At 39.5% G+C, this 21,761-nt stretch overlaps 1 protein-coding gene across 2 annotated transcripts in view; it reads left to right on the top strand.

Moving 5' to 3' along the window:
* Positions 1–184: 184 nt before the first annotated feature.
* Positions 185–21,761, top strand: part of NFKB1 (nuclear factor kappa B subunit 1) — a 124,621-nt gene continuing 103,044 nt past the window's right edge. The window contains exon 1 of one of the 2 annotated variants that reach the window (XM_040237755.1): positions 185–283. The gene's annotated coding sequence lies outside the window, so the exon portion shown is untranslated. The remainder of the gene's footprint in view (positions 284–21,761) is intronic. The other variant, XM_040237756.1, reaches the window with a different exon arrangement.

Genomic DNA, 21,761 nt, shown 5'->3' with positions numbered 1-21,761 from the left:
CCCAGGCCGGAGCCGCCGCGGCCGGGAAGGCGGCGACGCCGCGGCCCCGCAGCCCCGCGCCCGGCGCTCCCTCCTCCCGCGCTGCGGACATGGCGCGGCGCTGACTGGCCCGGCGAGACCGCGCGCCTGCCTGCCGGCCCGGACCCGAGCCGACCCACCCGGGGCCCGGACCCGCTGCGGCTCCGGCCGGCCGCTGCCGCTCCCTTCCCCGGCCCCCAGGCCCGCGCCGCCCCGGAGCGGGAGCCACAGGCGCAGGGAGGCCGAGCGCGGACCTGCCAGCAGGGTAAGCCAAACTCGGGCAAGAGGGGGCCGCGCCGGCCCGGCTCCCGCCACCCGCCCGCCCCGCACCCCTCCAGCCCCGCTCGGACTTCCTCATTCCTGCGCTAACCGACCGGCTAGACCGTAGGGGAAGGCTGACAGTGGTGGAGAGGCACATGGGCTCGGCGAGCCGGGGGCCAGGCACATCCGGACCGAGCACGGGCCGGGCGGCCGGAGGGCCGCGGCTGCTCGCCCGGGCAGTTCCTTCTCCTCGGCCCCTCCGCCGGGCGGGAACGGGAAGCGGAGGGGAACTCGGGGAAACTTTTGTTTATACCCCACCCCCTCACTCCCTGCCGGCGGGTGGCTTGAGGATTGGGGTGCGCTTGGGCGCGGAGCAGAGAGGGGGAAGGTGGTTGGTGCAGTGCCGAACCAGATTTCACCTAAGGGCGTTTCATGAAATGAAAGCAGAAGTGCTTGTCAGTCCTTTCGGCTGGGAAAGCCCTCCCCGCTCCCCCAGATTGACCGGACAGCCTTATTCCAGAACTCCTACTTCCTAAACAAGCCCCCAGTTCACTCACACTCTCTCGCACACCACCCCACCCCCAACCAGGACAGAATATATTCACCTACTATAGGACCTGTGCGTACCTTTCAAAAAATAAGGAGGGCCTGGTACTGATCCTACAGGGACTAGCATTTGAAAGCGAAATACTCACTTAGGACACTTTTGAGACAGTCTGATTATGTAAAACACTTGGACCATGTGTTGTGCATAACTTCTAAAACAAAAATGATATAAACAAAGCTATTGTGACATTTTAAAATAATAAATTTTAAAAATAGCTGAGTTTTCGTATACAATTTTGATAAAGAAGTCAAAATATTATCTTTCTCATCTTCAGAACTTGTCGGTAGACGCGCTGTTCTGAGCATACAGATGACTGCAGTAGACCGTGTATCTGGAAATGCAGAGTATTTTAACCAATAGAGTAAATGTTCAGATTGTGTTCTTTTAGTCTACAGGTTGAACAGTAATGAAATTACCGGGAGTGTTGTATGAGAATCAGTGCTAGGTAAAATTTCTCATCAATTTACTGTAGTAAATTAGGAGAGCTGCTTGTGGGGATGATTGGTTGGTTGGTTGACCGTGTTGATTATCAAGATTTAAGATCTTTTCGTGGACTTTGTTAAGTAGGGTTTTTCAGCATTGCAGCTAACTAAATAACTATATTTAACTTAAGGGTTTTGTTATAAAGCCCGTAATCTGCGAAAATGACTATGGTATTACTAAAACATTTAATAACTGGCATAGAAATGGCTCCTCTACAAACTAGTGATCTTTAGTAAACACTGAAGCTTAGGATTGAGGTAGTCAGTGCTTATTTTTCTGGCAAAATACCTCAATTGAATATTCCTGAGTGGTTTAAATTGCATTTGTGTTTGCTAGAACTTTTAAAAGGGGATCTGATTAAAATAAAGCCCTCAGCTGAAGCATGTTGTTTTCCTGATTTTAACATTGTGCTTTCTAGAGATGAGTCCTTTTACTGTTTGATGCGCTAAAGAAATCATATAAATAACTTAAAGCAAAGCATTTTTTTGAGTTTATGAACTGCAGAAAATAGGAAATAAAGAGAGATTGATTTATCATGTAATTAAATTGCTAAAGTGAGAAGAAATAAAGCAAACAGAGATCTCCTGAATTTACTTATCCGTATTGACATACCTGCAACTCCTCAAAGCCCTCTGGAGCTTATTTGGATAAAATGTCTTCCTAAGCCACGGCCTACTGGGCAAATGTGAACACAAAGAAAGACTCATTATGTGTAGATTTAATGCTGGCAGTGAAATACTGCTTGCTGTGAACAGAAAACCACTTCTAACTTTGAAAGACTTTTTCAGGAAAATGCCCTAATCCAATTAGGGGTTGGTGGCATTTGAAAATCTGTTATCTTTGTTTTAAACTTTGAATTTTATCTTATGTCCTGCAGCTGGCATTTATATGGGCTAAATAAACGCCCCTGTTTTTCAAACTCGTTAGTAAATACTGGAGTATAGGTACAAAAATAGTTGTTCCCCTTTGTAAGCACTCCTTTGATCTTTGCACTTCCTTCTTCTACCTCTTAAACAAGATCATCTGTAATGACTGATTTGCCCTTAATGAAAGCTCAGTTGGTCTGAAATAGGCAGAACTTCAGATTTAGTGATCACAGTCCTCATATTTCTCTTGTTAGGTTCCTTGGAACAAATTGACACTAGTTGAGAAACTGGTATCCATGGAGCTTGTTTTTACTACTACTTTCAGACTTCCAGATAACTGATGAAGAAAGTTACTACCTTAACTTAACTTTCAGGGATTGCTCATTGTGGTAGATGGAAGGCCTCGATAAGGAATTGGCAGCTACAGGAATCTTGGACTATCATTCAGTCAGCAAGCCCTTATTTTTACCTAATTTATGAGAGGTATTCCCCTGTTCAGAAGAGGTGAAAGTTCTGGCTTCTGGGGGAAGTGGTTACTTCATAACCTTCAATTAGTTTGAACTTGGGAGAAGTAAGAACAGTAGTTGATATTTTGAAACAATACATTTAAAAAATGATATCTGAGTTTCTGTATGGATTTTTTATAAAGTAGTCAAAATATCTTTTTCAGAACTTATTAGTAGAAGTGCTGTTCTGAGCACAGAAATGACTGCTGTAGAAAGTGTATGTGGAAGTGCAGAATAGTTTAACCAGTAAGAGGGAATATTCAGGTTATACTCTTCTAGTCTATTAACTAGGAACCACATTAACAGGAGTGGATGCTTAAGAATCAATGGCTGTGCAAAATTTTTATTTCCCTTTTAGTAGGGAGGTTGTTTTGTTTGGCTGATTGGTTTTCTGTTTATACGATAAATCATATAAAGGTGGCATGATTTATGTTTTAAGAAGAGAAGGAGGAAGGGAAAGAACAGAATTTTCAGGCTAGGAGACACTTTTAAACGTGCTGCTGCTGTATCTATATTTGTTCTATTCAGAGTTAATTGACGGCTGCTTCTTGGTGACCAGAAAACCACATTGAAGCAGTTTACCCTGCGTTCTGGGAATGACTTCTCATTTGCTGTCTTGTATCTCCCATAAATACTAAATTCCCCTAGAGTCTTCTTAGAGGTGAGCACATAAGTCATCAGAATTATACCCAGTTGACCCTGTCACTGCTTAGGAGACTGAGAGTTTTTAAGACAGAGGCATTCATTCATGTTCAGAGAGAAAAGTTGGGACTTGCGACATAGTTTAGCAAGTCAACTTAGTTCCTTGAGCATGATTTTTGTTTTTTCCTTTTAAATCAAAAAAGATTAATATTTGCAACCAGATAATCTAGTGGAGTTAGTAGTTAAGATAATATTACCAAGACACTTATCTTGGCAATATTTCATTAATTAGTATCCAGTGCCTCTCTGTTAGATGAAAAAAAGTAACATTCTTTGCACAATGATGACATTGTTTCATACCTTTGGTGTCTGTTGTTTTAGAGAAGGGTCCTGAATGCAAATTAATATGCTTTCATATTTTCAGATGAAGTTGGTAGACCTACTCTTGAACATCAACTAACAGCTTAGAAAACAAGTTGTGAAGTGAAATCTTATTGCTTGACTAAAATTAAACCTAAGCAGTTTTACACAACAGTGATACACAGTATGATTTGTTAAAGACTATAGACTCTTAAAGAGTGTAGATTATGGGTGAAAATATTTGTTACATTTAGAATAGTAATCCTAAAAAAAATCATTGTATTAAAAAATTTTAACATGGTACTTTAAATTTTAAAAGTAAATTAGTTTTTTATTATTCTCGTATTTTTTACGGTAACTGATCAATTTAATTATCAGTAGTACAAGTTTCAGCTGCATTACTTTCTTGCCTATTTGATATTAGAATAATGAAACGGATGGTTTAATTCCCCATTACAAATTGGCTTTTTACTTTTCATTTACATCTCATCATTATGCCAAAAATCTCACAACCAGCTTTTATTCTCACCCATACGGGGTACTTTTTAATAAATTATTGTTCTAGTGAATTTCAGATGCTCTTTGAATATGAATATGGTATTTAGGAAGCAAGAACTAGTTTTTTACTTCTTCCCAGAATGCAAGGTAAAATAGTGTAATTTTTGTTCTTTGCAGAAAATGGCTGCCTTTTTGTAAAGCAAACAAAACAGAGCAAAACTTTTGGGATTCTTTCATTCAACAAATAGTTGTTGAGTGCTTTCTATGTACCAGTAAGTGCAAAGTGTCAGATATTTGCCAGTATAGATTGGATATAATTTCTTTTTAGTTGGAACTATGGAATTTTGATTTTCTCAGATAGTTATTTTCCTCTCCTTTTTAACGAATAAGACATAAAGAATTTTACAAAAGCTCCATCAGTCAGATGTTTTTTTTTTCATAACTTCTGGGCATAAACAACACACAGAGCTAAAATGTTGTCACAGTCTTCACTGTAGGAGTCAAAAATTACATGGACAGTTCCATCATTTCCCACTGGAAAATAAAACTGAGTTTTTCTTAGATTTAAGCCTTTTCATACATGAGATTCATTGCATTAGTGCTTGTACATGAAATTTTTATTTTTTTGCTAACTTGGACTAAAAAAAACCCAAAATCTATGTAAAGTTAAGCATTCATCTATAGTAAGAGTTTAATTAACATTAAGGAAATAATTGATTGCTAAAATGAACTTTGTCAAAATAATTATTTTACAAAATTATTATTACTACTTATTGTGTAGTTTTACTAAACACATCAAACTATATGTCAGTGTCAGGGGAAATGTATCCTTCATTTTTATCTCCAGAAATCAATTCTAATGATACTAAGCGTGAAAGAATAAAAATTAAAAGTGATGACAGATTGCCTAATCTATTCACTGGTTCTAGGTTCAAGCCTGCAGTTCATTTGGACAGTGAAAATAAATTGCTTAATTGTCTTGGAAAATATGTCTTCCAAGACAAGAATTTTAGGAATGGAGAAAACGACTTTTTTTTGTGTGTGTGTTTTAACCTGAATCCCTGACTCATGTTTTATTGATGTTTTAAGAAGTTTGTCTATTAGTTCTTAACTTAGGTGTAGGTTTGTTTTCTAAATTAACCGTATATTGGTGTTTGATCATTAAGACTTACAAAGAATGTATTTTTCTTTTAAATGGGGGCTAGGTGTGGTCCTGAGATCAGAGGAAAAGAACCCCTAAAAATGTACAGCATCTGGTGTGATGCTGTTGATATAATATAAGCACCTGTGTGACTTACAAAGTTAAAGACAATATGGAAGGATGGAAGGCAGATGATTGGCTGTTCATATAGAGCACATTTAAAGTAGAGAGGAGAAAACATGAAGTTAATAGAAGTTAAATTTAATGTTGAAAAATTTGGCCAAAACAAAGGATAAGGAAAGCATAGATAAAGTTCTGGGGAGAATCCTCTATGAAATTAGATCTTGAACTTTATTTTTTACTTAAATGTGAAAAATAAAAATAATCTAGAAAGTGAATCAGAATTCCAGAGAAAAGGATAAATTCTATATATTATGGATGAAAAGAGAAAGGTCAGAATGAAAGGAAGAAGGGAAAGGTTGTCCTGGAATAGAACTTTTTTGTAGATATTTCCCTGTGGCTTATCCTCCTTTTGACTAGTTGAAATCAATGGTCATTTCTCCCACATTCTGAAGTCAGTTGTGTTAAGCAGACCTCAGTACATGTGGGACGTTAAAAGCAAAAGCATGGTTTTTGACAACAGTTAATTGTACTTCCTCGCTCCTGTGCTATATCATACCATTCATTTGATATAACGCCTTTATGATTTCTCCATGTGTTTACCCAGTTTCCCATTTTAGGCATTTAACTAAATGTAGCAAGAACAGTGGTCATGTATGGATGTGAAAGTTGGACTGTGAAGAAAGCTGAGTGCCAAAGAATTGCTTTTGAACTGTGGTGTTGGAGAAGACTCTTGAGAGTCCCTTGGACTGCAAGGAGATCCAACCAGTCCATTCTAAAGGAATCAGTCCTGGGTGTTCTTTGGAAGGAATGATGCTAAAGCTGAAACTCCAGTACTTTGGCCACCTCATGCAGAGTTGACTCACTGGAAAAGACTCTGATGCCGGGAGGGGGCAGGAGGAGAAGGGGACGACCGAGGATGAGATGGCTGGATAGCATCACCAACTCGATGGATGTGAGTCTGAGTGAACTCCGGGAGTTGGTGATGGACAGGGAGATTCATGGGGTCAATTCATGGGGTCGCAAAGAGTCAGACATGACTGAGCAACTGAACTGAACAAGCACAGCTTGGAACATTTTAGTATTTCCTGACTGTTTTAAAACATTGCCTTATCAGTCATTTACCTTGAAGTTCTTTTCCATGATGGGCAGGGAAAATTTCCAATTTCTCTTAGAAAGTCTACCATAATGGTCAAATAGGAATTAGTCCAAGTTGAAATAGATTCATAATGGGGGTGGGTTGGGGAGCAAGTGGCAGTTGTGCTATTCTTACTAAGTATGTGTTAAACTGAAGGAGTCCATTCATTCAATGCAGGCCACAGAAAATAATTTTATTGCTAAGGGACGTAAGTATCATTATATGGATGTCCCCATCAATATGCCAATATCAAATTTATCATCATTTCCACCCACCAAATTGCTTTTCCCAGCATGTTAGGGAATACAGTTGTTGGCCCACTATGGTCCACTCAGTAGGTTTCCCATGCCAAAATCTAGGAACCCATTCTTCATGAACACTCACTTATTTCTTCCAGTACATCACCAAATTCTATCAATTCAGACTCCTCTCATCTCCAGAATCCACCCCTTCCTCATTGAATCTCTAGCATTGTCTCTTGATGCATAATCTTCTGCTTCTAGTCCATCCTTCATTTCAGCATAAAAGTCAGCTTTCTATAGGGCGAGTCTCATCATATCTCAGTCTTTGTATTTCTGAAATGAATCTCCATTGTCTTCACAAGCTGATTCCTGCACCCCTCACCAGAAAACCCTCCTCCTCCTCCGTCCTCTGTTTCTCAAGTCATCCAGATCACTTCTCAGTTCCTGTCCACCATGTTTTCTCACTTTGGATGCCTCTGCATATGCATTCGCTGGGTGGGGAGTACCCTTTCCTTCCTAGCCACTGTACTCGCTACGCAGGCTTCAGGCATCATGTACACATCACCATTTCTCTGTCCCTTCTCTATCCATTCTCCCTGACCTCCCCATAAAGTCTTTTGTGCTCCCAGTCCATGGACTCTTGACTTCCTATACTTTCTAGACAGAAGATATCTTGACAGCAGGGATTTCATCTTGCTTTTTATTTGCACAGCACCCGTTAAGTTTGCTGATTGAATAAGTAAATAACTAGCCAAATATTGGTAGACTGCTATTGACAAGCTGTGTGATTTCTCTGGGCCTCATTTTTTCTCTTCAAAAGAAAAAAAAAAAAGGTTAGACTAAGCATCTCCTCCCTCAAATTATTTTTTTCTTGTAATAGTACTGTTGGAAGATTTCCAATTTTCGTGCTTTATTGAGGTAGGTCAACTTAAGGAAGATGCATGTGAGAAGATACAAAGACAATTCTTGATTATCATATGAGGATAATATGAGGAGCTCTCTATTTTTGTATTCTGAGTTATCATTTATGGTCCCAGTCCAGCTTCTTCCTGACATTCAGGTGTTCTGGACTTGCATCTTTTTGTCGTTAATATTCTTTACTCAATGTTCATATCGGCAAAGAAATTGAAGGCAAACATGAAACAGAAGTTGAATGTAAAGTTCAATATTTTGATTCTAAATTGGTTCAAGGTCTCACTAATTATAGCTATATTTGGAGGAAGAAGATAGGTAAGTGGTAGTGGTATGAGCTGAGTCCTCATCTTTCATAGCAAGAACACAATGTCTGAACTTGATCAACTAAGAAAAAAGATATAAGCATGGTGTTTGGAGATATGAAAAGAACACCCAGGAAGACCAAAAAGAGGAAGTTAAGAGCGTTGAAAAGTTAATCATTCTGAAAAAGAACCTTTGCGTTTTGTATAAGCTCTTCCACTTGTGTGATGTAGAATTTTTTTAACCATTAATTCTTTTGAATATATGTTGAGTCCTTCCTATGTGCCAGGTACACTGGGAATGTAATGTTGAACAAGACAAATACATGACTTCATGGAGCTTATTAGATCATGTAATGTTTTCATTAAAAAAATTTTTTTATAATAGCTTTTTAAAAATGGGAAAATCACATAAGAAACTGCCCAAATCACAAAAGTATGGATTTAATGAATTATCTCAAAGTGAACACATTTAATGTTAAATAGAACATTACCAGCACCTAAAAGCCCCCTTTCTGCTCCTTCTTAGTCAAGATTCCTACCCTTCACTCTCATTTAAAAGGTTTCATTAATGACTGTTGGATTACATATATGTTGATTCCATGACTCATTCATCCACATACAGTTGAGAGTTGACTGAATTATTTCATTAATTCCAGGTGCTAACAGTGAGATTCACAAAAGTTGAGTTCTCTTATGGTTAAAAGCCCTAAAGGCAGTTCATTTCAGATTTTCCTCACTAAACAAAACATATAAATAAAAACATAAAGCAAATCACATTTTCACACTAATTTGTCATTTATGAGTTTGAGTAAATATTTTGTTTATTGCCATGTTTTCAAGATCACTGACAAAGAGACATGAGAGAAAGAAATATTTGCATCAGATTTTTTCCGACATAGAAGAGAGGGTGGTTAACCTTTTTCCCCACTGCTCACTTTATACACTGACATCTGCATATATTGAAGGGTTTGTCTATGGGAGTGGTTATTGTGAAAAAGCCTTCATATCAAGACTCTAGAAGTGAACAGTCCCCTGTATAAAGCCTCATTTTGGTGCCTGCAAATCATCATATGTATGTATGATTTTTTTCTTTGAGGAAACCATTTTCTCCCTCTAGGAAAATGCAAAGAAGCATATATTGCTGGTTCACATGATGAATCCTTGTCTCTTAAAACATAAAGGATGTATTTTTATTGATATTGGAGAATTAGTTAAAAAATGAAAATCCAAACTAAAGTTATCAGATTTAAGAGAATGTGATCAGTTTCTCTATATTTGATCAAAAGAATATTTTAAATGTCTTAGGAATTCCCTGGCGGTCCAGTGGTTAGGGCTCCATGCTTCCACTGCAAGGGGGCACAGGTTTGATCCCTTGTCTCACTAGTTGTGGAACTAAGATACCACATGTCACACAGCATGGCCAAAAAAAATTAAAAAATAACATTAATCTCTAATTGGTAATCCGTGAAGTCTCCTCCTCCTCAATTTGCAAATATAAATACTCCATCATAGTACTCAAGACAAAGGCCATACATGAAAGTAAAATTTGGTCATACTCTATTTTTATTATAATTTTAGTTTTTTAGAGCAGTTTAAAGTTTACAGAAAAATTGAGGGGAAAAACAGGGATATACATATACTGCCTGTCCCACACATGCATAGCTTCCCCCATAATCAGCGTTTCCTACCACAGCAGTGTATTTGTTGCAATTGATGAACCAACATTAACATATCATAATCACACAAAGTCCAAAGTTTACATTATGGTTCATTCTTGGTGTGTGCATTCTGTGGGTTTGGACAGGTGTATAATTACAGGAGTATATATTTCACTGTCCTAAGAAGCCTCTGTGCTCTGTAGAGACATGCATCCTCCACCCCCATCATACTCTAGTTTCAGGGAGGAAGAAATCTGTAGAAATAGAAATGTGGAAGCAAAAAGTGCAGAACAAAGTCCAGTAAGTCAAATCCCTTTTTGATGCCACTTGTATGAAAGACCTTAAACTTTGAGTAAGTATATTCAGTTGGTTTTAATGTGAAAATGAAAGGCAGCAATATTTCATGAGTGACTTCAGTTATAACATGAAAGGTTTTAGATAATTTATGATAATTTTTAGAGAACTTCTCTAGCTACCCAAATTTATTTTCCCCAGATTTTATCCTGCTGTAGTGCAAACAAAAAGAAATGTTACTAGCATGGAATCTGCTATTTGGTATGTGCTTAGTCACTCAGTCGTGTCTGACACTTTTGCGACCCCATGAACTGTAGCCCACCAGGCTCCTCTGTCCATGGGGATTCTCCAGGCAAGAACACTGGAATGGGTTGCCATGCCCTCCTCCAGCCATTTGATATACCTGACATTTAATTATAATATTCAAAAATGTCCAAAACATTTTTGATCCTATGCATTTCAGTCATTTATGATTAAGAAAACACCATAGGCAAAGATTTGTTTCTTACAGAAGGCATTGGAATTCATTCTAATCACTTCTGTCAGAAAATCCTTGTCCCCCATGATTGCAGTGGACAAGATACAGTGAGAATTTAGATGCTTCTTTCATACAGGGGAGTGAGGTTGTATTTACTATGCTTATTGATTCTAAGGCACACCTCCAATATAACATCTTGAGTTAATCATATATATTTGAGGATTTTCTAGATATCTTTCTGTTCTTAGCTTTTAACTTAATTTCATTGTGTTCTTATAATATATTTTGTGCGCTTTTGCTTCTTTGAAATTTACCGAGACTTGTTTTATGATCCAGCGTATAATTTATCAAGACTTGTTTTATGATCCAGCATATAGTCTTGGAGAAGGCAATGGCACCCCACTCCAGTACTCTTGCCTGGAAAATCCCATGGACTGAGGAGCCTGGTGGGCTGCAGTCCATGGGGTCGCAAAGAGTCAGACATGACTGAGCGACTTCACTTTCACTTTTCACTTTCATGCATTGGAGAAGGAAATGGCAACCCACTCCAGTGTGCTTGCCTGGAGAATCCCAGGGACGGGGGAGCCTGGTGGGCTGCCGTCTATGGGGTCGCAGAGTCGGACACGACTGAAGCGACTTAGCAGTAGCAGCAGCATATAGTCTCTCTTGGTGACTGTTCCGTGTGCACTTAAATGGGTATTCTGCAGTCATTTGTTGAATGTTCTGTACAGTGTATGCATTTAGGTTAATTCAGCTCAAGATGGGTTCCTAAATTTTCTATGAAAATTACTGATGTTCTCTTGATTTGCTTTTATCAATTACGGAGAGAAGAGTGTTAAAAATCTTAACTATAATTGTAGATATTTCCACTTCTTTTAGTTCTGCCACTTTTTACTTCATGTATCTTGAAGCTCTGTGAATATGTACATATACCTTACAATATTATTTCCCAATGATGATCTGACTCTTCATTTTATGAAATATTCCTCTTTGTCCCTGGTAGTCATTCTTCTCTTGAAGTCTACTGTATATGATATTTTAATACAACCTGCTTTCTTGCATTTAGTGTTTCCATGGTGTAACTGGCATAACTTTCCATCTTTGTACTTTTAAACTCAGTCTTTAATATTGAAGTGGAATTCTTTTTAATTTTTTTAAGTTGGAGGGTAATGGCTTTTGCCATACAACAACATGAATCAGCCACAAGCACATGTATGTCTCCTCCCTCCGGAACCTGCCCCCAGCCCTCACTCCGGCGCAGCCCTCCAGGTTGTCGCAGAGCGCCAGGTTGAGCTCCCTGTGCCTATATTGCAGCTTCCCGTTAGCTGTCTGTTTTACACATGGTAGTGTATATATGTTGGTGCTCTCAAGTCATCCCACCAGCCCCGTCCCCCACTGTGTCCAAAGTCTGTTCTCTATGTCTGCATCCTACTTCTGTCCTGCACCTACGTTCATCAGTACCGTTTTTCTACATCCCATATTTATGTGTTAATACACGACATTTGTTTTTCTCTTTTTGACTGACTTCACTGTGTATAACAGGCTCTAGGTTCATCCACCTCACGAGAACTGACTCAAATGCCTTCCTTTTTATGGCTGAGTAATTCCATTCTGGTATATATGTACTACAACTTTATACATTCATCTGCTGGTGGACATCTAAGTTGCTTCCATGTCCTAGCTGTTGTAAATCGTGCTGCTGTAATTCTTATGCAAACTTATACCTGAGTCTTGCTTTTGTGTCCAGCAGACAACCTCTGTTTTTGTATGGTTGACTCTAGTCTATTTCTATTTAATGTAATTTTTGATATGGTTGGGCTTAAGCCTATTGTCACGGTTAATTGCTATCCATCTGTGCCATCTGTTCTTTATTCTCTTTTTCCTCCTTTCCTACCATCTTTTGAATAAATCAGGGTTACTTTTAAAGTTCCATTTTTATCTCCTTCATTGGCTCTATTTCAAGTGGTTGCTTTAGGGATTATAAGATGCATGCTTGAGTCTACCGTGAAGGAGTGCTGTAACACATAGAATGTAAGAATTTGATAGTCTTTCCTTCCATTTGTCCCTCTTCCCTTCTATGTTGTTACACTGCTTACTTCTGCAAAGGTTATAAATCCCCAAAATGTAGTGTTTCTTTTGAGTAACAAGAAAAAAGTCTCATCCTTACACACCTATTATGCACGTCTGGTGATTTTATTCTCTCACGTAGGTCCAGGTTTCTATCTGGCACCATTTCCCCTCAGCATGAAGAGCTTTCTTTAGCATATCTTTTAGCGGACCTGCTGACAACAGATTTTCTCAGCTCTTGTTTATTTGAAAAATGTCAATTTCACTTTTTATTTTTAAAGGATATTTTTGCTGACTATAGAATTTTTCACTGATTTGGTTTTTTCCTTTCAGCACTTTCATTATTGTTTCTGATGAGAAGTCAGCTATCATACTTACCATTGTTCCCTCTTGTCCCTGTATACTTTTAGGATTTTTTTTTTTTTTATCATTAGTTGTTAACAGTTTGGCTGTAATATGACTGACCGTGGTTTTGTCCATGGTTTTATCCAACATGGGGTTTTTTGAGATTCTAGAATTGTGGATTCATTTTTTTAAAATCAAGTTTGCAAAGCTCTCCACCATTATTCAAATATTTTTTCTTTTTTCTCATTCTGGGACTCTAAATTACATATATGTAAGACCACTTCATGTTGTCTAAGAAGTCACTGAAAGTGTTTTTTTCTGCTTTTTTTCTCTGCTTCACTTTAACTAGTTTTTTATTGACCATTTTTCAAGTTTATTGATTCTTCCTTCTACATTGCTCAATATTCTAATTCCACTTAGTGAAATTTCATTTCAGTTTAGGATTTTATTGATCGTTTTTCTGTTTTAATAGTTTTAATTTCTATGCTGAGGTCTCCTGTTTATCCACTGTATCCATGTTTCCCTTTACATTTTTGAACATACTGCTATTGGCAGTTTTAAAGGCATTTGCTGCTAGTTTCATCATTTGTGTCATTTTTTCTTCTGAGTCATATTTTCCTACTTTGCATATTTTGTCATTTTTTGTTGTACATTGCCAACACCACATTGTAGAGAGTATGGATCTTTGTTTTCATTTAAAGGTTGTTGAATTTTGCTGTAACGGGCAATAAATTTGCTCATGGATCACTGGGTTTTATTAAGATAAGTTTAGAGTAACTCTTATTCTAGGATATGTCCCTTACTCTCATTGCATGGTCTTATGAGGTCACAGCTGAATGTTAGATTGTTAAATGATATCTCTTTACCCTAGATGATTGGAGCTTCAGAGTCTCTCAGAAGTTCCAGGAACTTCTGGAATCTCAGTTCAGCTTATTCTTGCTCCCCCTTGTCTGGATTTGGATCTCCAGCAGCTGTTTTCTAGTAGACTTTGCAGAATCTTGTCCTGCACTAGCACAGTTTAGTATTTGGCCAGTGACCAGAAGTGACTCCTATGCAGATTTATGAGCCTCTTTCTCTGTGTATCTCTCCTTTCTGAAACTCTCCCCAGTGAGATTGCTGCTCTCTGTTTGAGCTCTATTCCCTCATGTCATAGTTTGGAACACACCCTCAGTCAAAACATGAATTTGGAGCACACCTCAAGTGTTTCCATTCTCTTACAGTATATTGTCTTATACTGTCTCTTGTCCAGTGTCTTAAATTATTGCTTTAGGTATTTTGTGTAGCTTTTACATTTGATTATGGCAACAGGGGAAAGTTTAGTAATTGTTTCTCTGTCATGACTGAAACCAAATGTTCACATTTGGACAAATCTGAAATTGCATTGTTTATTTCCATTAATGCAAAACTTATTTTTTTAATATTTATTTACTAATTTGCCAATACAAAGAAGCAGAACTCTCATCTATTTTTGTTGTTGTTGTTGTTTAGTCACTAAGGCATGTTCTACTCTTGCAACCCCTTGGACTATAGCCCGCCAGGCTCCTCTGTCCATGGGATTTCCTAGGCAAAAATACTGGAGTGGCTTGCCATTTCCTTCTCCAGGGGATCTTTTCAACCCAGGGATCAAACCCGCATCTCCTGCATTGACAGGTGGATTCTTTTACCACTGAGCCACTAGGGAAGCCCATATCTATTTTTAGGTATCTATTAAAAAAAAATAGAATAGTATGTTGTCTAGTGTGAAGTAATCAATACACAGAAGTGTTATAGCCCTTAAACGTGCACTGTAGAGCTATAGGTTACAGGGGAAATACAGGGTTTCTTGGCAAAGGTTGTATTTGAGTAGAAGCTTGAGAAGTGGGTAATATTTAAGTAGGAAAGGAGGTATTTTAGGATGCAGGGCATACTGTGAATGAATAACACAAGATAAAAATGATCAAGGCATTTAAACTTTTTTTGGTAATTTTTTGGCTGTGCTAGGTCTTCTTTGCTATGCGGGCTTTCTCTAGTTGCACTGAGCTGGGGATGACTCTTCAATGCTGTGCATGGGCTGCTCGTTGCAGTGGCTTCTCTTATTGTGGAGCAGGGGCTCTAAGGCACATGGACTTCAGTAGCTGAGTTGTGGCTCCCAGGCTCTAGAGCACAGGCTCAATAGTTGTGGCGCACGGGTTTGGTTACTCCAAGGCATGCGGGATCTTCCTGACCAGGGATCAAAAGCATATTGCCAGCATTGGAAGGTGATTCTTTACCACTGAGCCACCAGGGACACCCAACAAGGGATTAAAAAAAAAAAAGTTACTTATTTTTAATTGATTGATGGTTGCTTTACAATATTGCTTTGATTTCTGTCATACATCAACATGAATTAACTATAGGTGTGCATATCCAGCAGGGCATTTTTGAATGATCAGTCTGCCTCTCAGAAGGTTTTGGTTAGGATGTAGTGAAAACCCTCAATCACTCAGCATATTATATGATAAGCATTGCCTCTTAAGCATTAAGAATCTGTTAACGTCATGCTTATAGTGTGATATGGTGAATGGCTGACTACTTTCAACTTTGTCTTTTAAGAAATAAGGCAATAATGTGAAAGATGCTTAAGGAAGAAAAAAACACCACAATAAAGGAGAATAATGGAGGCTATCATTGTCACTCAGAGGTGAGGTGGTGAAAGTTTAACTGGAATGTAACAGTGAAAGGAATGTGGAAAGGAGGGGCAGATACAGGAAATAATACAGAAAAAAAAAATCAACAGAAATTGATTATTAACTGGATATGTGTGAGATAGGCAGAGGGAAAAGGAGAAAAAGTTGATTGATTTTTGCCCCTGAGTGCATGAGAGAATGATATATTGGCAAAAACTGGAAAGTCAAGCAGTGGGGCTCATTACCCTCAGTTCAGTTCAGTTCAGTTGCTCAATGGTGTCCAACTCTTTGCGACCCCATGAATCACAGCACGCCAGGCCTCCCTGTCCATCACCATCTCCCGGCGTTCACTCAGACTCACGTCCATTGAGTCGGTGATGCCATCCAGCCATCTCATCCTCTGTCGTCCCCTTCTCCTCCTGCCCCCAATCCCTCCCAGCATCAGACTCTTTTCCAATGAGTCAACTCTTTGCATGAGGTGGCCAAAGTACTGGAGTTACAGCTTTAGCATCATTCCCTCCAAAGAAATCCCAGGGCTGATCTCCTCTAGAATGGACTGGTTGGATCTCCTTGCAGTCCAAGGGACTCTCAAGAGTCTTCTCCAACACCACAGTTCAAAAGCATCAATTCTTCGGCACTCAGCTTTCTTCACAGTCCAACTCTCACATCCATACATGACCACTGGAAAACCCATAGCCTTGACTAGATGGACCATTTTTGGCAAAGTAATGTCTCTGCTTTTGAATATGCTATCTAGGTTGGTCATAACTTTTCTTCCAAAGAGTAAGCGTCTTTTAATTTCATGGCTGCAGTCACCATCTGAAGTGAGTTTGGAGCCCAAAAAAATAAAGTCTGACACAGTTTCCCCATCTATTTCCCATGAAGTGATGGGACCAGATGCCATGATCTTCTTTTTCTGAATGTTGAGCTTTTAAGCCAACTTTTTCACTCTCCTCTTTCACTTTCATCAAGAGGCTTTTTAGTTCCTATTCACTTTCTGCCATAAGGGTGGTGTCATCTGCATATCAGAGCTTACTGATATTTCTCCCGGCAATGTTGATTCCAGCTTGTGCTTCTTCCAGCCCAGCGTTTCTCGTGATATACTCTGCATATAAGTTAAATAAGCAGGGTGACACTATACAGCCTTGACGTACTCCTTTTCCTATTTGGAACCAGTCTGTTGTTCCATGTCCAGTTCTAACTGTTGCTTCCTGACTTGCATATAGGTTTCTCAAGAGGCAGGCCAGGTGGTCTGGTATTCCCAACTCTTTCAGAATTTTCCACAGTTTATTGTGATCCACACAGTCAAAGGCTTTGGTATAGTCAATAAAGCAGAAGTAGATGTTTTTCTGGAACTCTCTTGCTTTTTCCATGATCCAGTGGATATTGGCAATTTGATCTCTGGTTCCTCTGCCTTTTCTAAAACCAGCTTGAACATCAGGAAGTTCACAGTTCACATACTGCTGAAGCCTGGCTTGGAGAATTTTGAGCATTACTTTACTAGCGTGTGAGATGAGTGCAATTGTGCGGTAGTTTGAGCATTCTTTGGCATTGCCTTTCTTTGGGATTGGAATGGAAACTGACCTTTTCCAGTCCTGTGGCCACTGCTGAGTTTTCCAAATTTGCTGGCATGTTGAGTGCAGCACTTTCACAGCATCATCTTCCAGGATTTGAAATAGCTCAACTGGAATTCCATCACCTCCACTAGCTTTGATCGTAGTGATGCTTTCTAAGGCCCACTTGACTTCACATTCCAGGATGTCTGGCTCTAGGTGAGTGATCACACCATTGTGATTATCTGGGTCGTGAAGATCTTTTTTGTACAGTTCTGTGTATTCTTGCCACCTCTTCTTAATATCTTCTGCTTCTGTTAGTTCCATGCCATTTCTGTCCTTTATCGAGCCCATCTTTGCCTGAAATGTTCCCTTGGTATCTCTCATTTTCTTGAAGAGATCTCTAGTCTTTCCCACTCTATTGTTTTCCTCTATTTCTTTCCATTGATCACTGAGGAAGGCTTTCTTATCTCTTTTTGCTATTCTTTGGAACTCTGCATTCAGATGCTTATATCTTTCCTTTTCTCCTTGGCTTTTTGCTCCTCTTCTTTTCACAGCTATTTGTAAGGCCTCCTCAGACAGCCATTTTGCTTTTTTTCATTTCTTTTCCATGGGGATGGTCTTGATTCTTGTCTCCGGTACAATGTCATGAACCTCTGTCCATAGTTCATCAGGCACTCTATCTATCAGATCTAGGCCCTTAAATCTATTTCTCACTTCCACTGTATAATCATAAGGTCATACCTGAATGGTGTAGTGGTTTTCCCTGCTTTCTTCAATTTAAGTCTGAATTTGGCCATTGCCTTCTCCCAGCCATACCCTAAGAATGACAAATTTGGTGTTAAGTAGTAGAGGGTTCAGAGAAGGCAATGGCATCCCACTCCAGTACTCTTGCCTGGAAAATCCCATGGACAGAGGAGCCTGGTAGGCTGAAGTCCATGGGGTCGCTAAGAGTCGGACACGACTGAGCGACTTCACTTTCACTTTTCACTTTCATGCTTTGGAAAAGGAAATGGCAGCCCACTTCCGTGTTCTTGACTGGACAGTCCCAGTGATGATGGAGCCTCGTGGGCTGCTGTCTATGGGGTCGGACAGAGTCGGGCACGACTGAAGCGACTTAGCAGTAGCAGCAGCAGTAGAGAGTTGGGCTTCCCCAGTGGCTGAGCAATAAAGAATCCACTTGCCAAGGCAGAGGATGTGGATTTGATCCCTGGGTCGGAAAAACCCCCTGGAGAAAGAAAGGGGAACCCACTCTAGTATTCATTCTTGCCTGAAAATCCCATGCACAGAGGAGCCTGGTGGGCCACAGTCCATGGGGTTGCAATAGAGTCAGACACGACTTAGCAACTAAATAACAAGAAGTAGAGAGTTAAAAGGATTAAAAACATTATTAATTTGTTTTATAATGGGTTCAGTCCCTTTTTGGGGAAGATCCTCTGGAGGAGAGCATGGCAACCCACTCCAATATTCTTGCCTGGAGAATCGCATGAACAGAGGAGCCTGGTGGGCTACGCTCCATGGGGTTGCAAAGAGTCAGACACAACTGACGCGACTTGGCACATAATGGTATCTGCTTAAAGCTAGCAGCAGTTTATTAATATTTATATTTTGAGGGTTTTAACAGTACTAATTTTATTTCTGTTTATACTCTGTTGGTTTTGCCTATTGTCCTTGTTGCTTTTGTTCACTTGGAAACTGAATAGGCCAACAAGTAAAATGAGTACAAAGGGGGTGGTCTAAATAAGACCCTAACAAAGTGTAACTACCAAATGACCAAGATAATCTACCTAACCGATGCCGCACATGCGCTCCATTTCCCATGACACTTATGCTGCATTGCTTTTGCCTTTCCTCCAACTTACTAAACTGTTGCATTAGTTAGCCTTTGCTGCATAAAAACGAAATATTACCACAAAGCTAAGATACAAGCATTTGCTATTTGTCTCAATCAGCGAGGCTGTCCAGGTCATCTGCGGATCTCTGGAAACTTTTGGCTGCTCTGCTGGTGCTGTGTGGTCTAGGGGTCCGCAGCCTGCATGTCCCCTCCCTGCTCCCTGTGTGGTCTCTTGTCCTGCACTGGGAGGGCCCACGCTTACTCACAGGGCAGCTGCGTTTAAAGAGAGCAGGATGGTCATTGCAAGGCCTTGAAGTCTGCATTTACAGCTCACACTTCTGTCTACTCTGTTAGAGTAAGTAATAGGCCTACCAAGATTCAAAGGATGGAGAAATAGATTTTTCTTTTTGTCAAGTGGAGTTGCAAAGAATTTTTGGTCGTTGCTTTCAATCTGCCGCAACTGTCAGCTCTGTGAGTACAAGCACCGCATCCTTCTTATGTGCTTTGGCATTTTTGGCAACTGACACATAGTAGGCCTGAATGTTTTTTTAATAAATGACTAAATTAATGTAGGGAGGAATCATTCAAGGAGCATTTCAATGGACCTTAATTTTTTACTTTCATCATACCATTAGTGAGAATGGTGTTTTCTGTGGGCATGTTTCAGAGAGAATCTCTTTATTCTCCTTCTAGCCTTTGAACCTGATCAAAGGAGATGTTTAAAGCAAAACAAAGCAAAAGACAAATACCATTTACATTAACGTTGTCTGGTATTTTTACCTTTACTTTTGTCTCGGAAGAACTCTCTAAAGTACTGTGTCTTGTCACAATCCTGTTCCAGCCTTCAGGCTATACTAAGGGTAGACTGCCTCCAACCTGAACATTCGGGAGACCTGGAGTTAAGATGCTGTATGAAAGTTGTGAGCCCAGGAGGAAAATTACTTCTCCTGCTTAGAAAATGATTGAATCATAGTGGAGTCAGATTAGCTGGCATTACTCTGTCCATCTAAGGGGATGCCTTCCTCTCTACAAACCTCAGTATTCCCATCTGGGACAGAATTTCTCAGAATTATTTTGAGAGTTATGTGCAATACGTGAAGCACTAGCTCTCATGCCTTACTCATGGCAGGGACTCAGTAAAGTTTAGTTCTTTCTTCACGTGAAGCAGCTCACTGTCATGACATAATGCCATGCATCTGGGTTTCTCATCCTTGGCACTGTTGGCGTTTGGGGTTGGATATTTCTTTATTGTGAGGGGCTGTCCTGTGCATTAGAGGATGTTCAGCAGCATTTCTAATATCTACTCACTAGATACCAATAGGACCACCTGCCAGTTGTGATGGATGAAAATGTCTACAGCTATTGCCAAATATCCCTGCAGTCAAAATGCAAACATTTTTTTCAGCAGTGATATGGATCGGGAGAGAATGTGGCAGTATATCCGTAAATGTAGGATGGGAAAAAATGAAAACACTTGTTTCTTCTCAGAGTGCCTAAAACTTTTACTGCCTGTTATTCCCATCATTTTTTATGAACATATTGTCTACTGTGCTGCATAAAATGGCTAGCATTTGTTATGTGTCACTGACTGTACTAGTAAGCTTTGCAGGCAGTAATAGTTGAATGTTGTGTCAGATTGACATTCCGTTGTGAATAAGGACCTTATCTTATACCAGCTCCAAGCATAATGCATTTGTACTTACTAGGTAGCTATTCTGCATGTTAATTGGTCACATTGCATCTAACTCAAACAGTAGGGAGCTGAAAATGAAATGGAGGAGTGGAAAAACGTAGAAAATGAGTTTATATTTTCTGAAAATGTCAGTTCAGTTCAGTCACTCAGTCATGTCTGACTCTGCAACCCCATGGACTGCAGCACGCCAGGCTTCCCTGTCCATCACCAACTCCCAGAGCTCACTCAGCCTCATGCCCATTGAGTCAGTGATGCCATCCAACCAGCTCTTATCCTCTGTTGTCCCCTTCTCCTCCCGCCTTCAATCTTTCCCAGCATTAGGGTCTTTTCAAATGAGTCAGTTCTTCACATCAGGTGGCCAAAGTATTGGAGCTTCAGCGTCAGTCCTTCCAATGAATATTCAGGACTGATTTCCTTTAGGATTGACTGGTTGGACCTCCTTGCAGTCCAAGGGACTCTCGAGTCTTCTCCAGCACCACAGTTCAGAAGTATCAGTTCTTCAGTGCTCAGCTTTCTTTATAGTCTAACCCTCACATCCATACATGACTACTGGAAAAACCATAGGTTTGACTAAGTGGATCTTTGTTGGCAAAGTAATGTCTCTGCTTTTTAATATGCTGTCTAATTTTGTCATAGCTTTTCTCCCAAGAAGCAAGCGTCTTTTAATTTCATTCGTACTTACTAGGAAGTTGAACTTACTAGGTAGCTATTCTACATGTTAATTGGTCCCATTGCACCTAATTCAAACAGTAGGGAGCTGAAAATGAAATGGAGGAGTAGAAAAACAGAAAATGAGTTTATACAAGTCTAAATGTGGTAGGACACAAATATTTATTCTTTTTCAAAAACTCAAAAAATCAGCTATTCTGAGAAAAGTAAACTCACCACTAACTTTCATCTTCACTATCAATATATGGTCAGAAGATATAAATAAATAGCCCCTTTAAAGTTAATTTTTTTCTATTATGAAGAAGAGTCCAGTAGTACTTTTGATTCATTCATGTTTTATGTTTTATTCAGTGTAATCATTAATTGTTAAAGATGTCAGAGTTAAACTTTAAATTCAGGACAGGGTTTTATTTTCCTTTTTTTTGC

The sequence above is a fragment of the Oryx dammah genome, unplaced genomic scaffold, assembly GCF_014754425.2.
Source record: "Oryx dammah isolate SB20612 unplaced genomic scaffold, SCBI_Odam_1.1 HiC_scaffold_3, whole genome shotgun sequence".
NCBI lineage: Eukaryota > Metazoa > Chordata > Mammalia > Artiodactyla > Bovidae > Oryx > Oryx dammah.
This window is presented reverse-complemented; position numbering and strand designations above follow the sequence as displayed.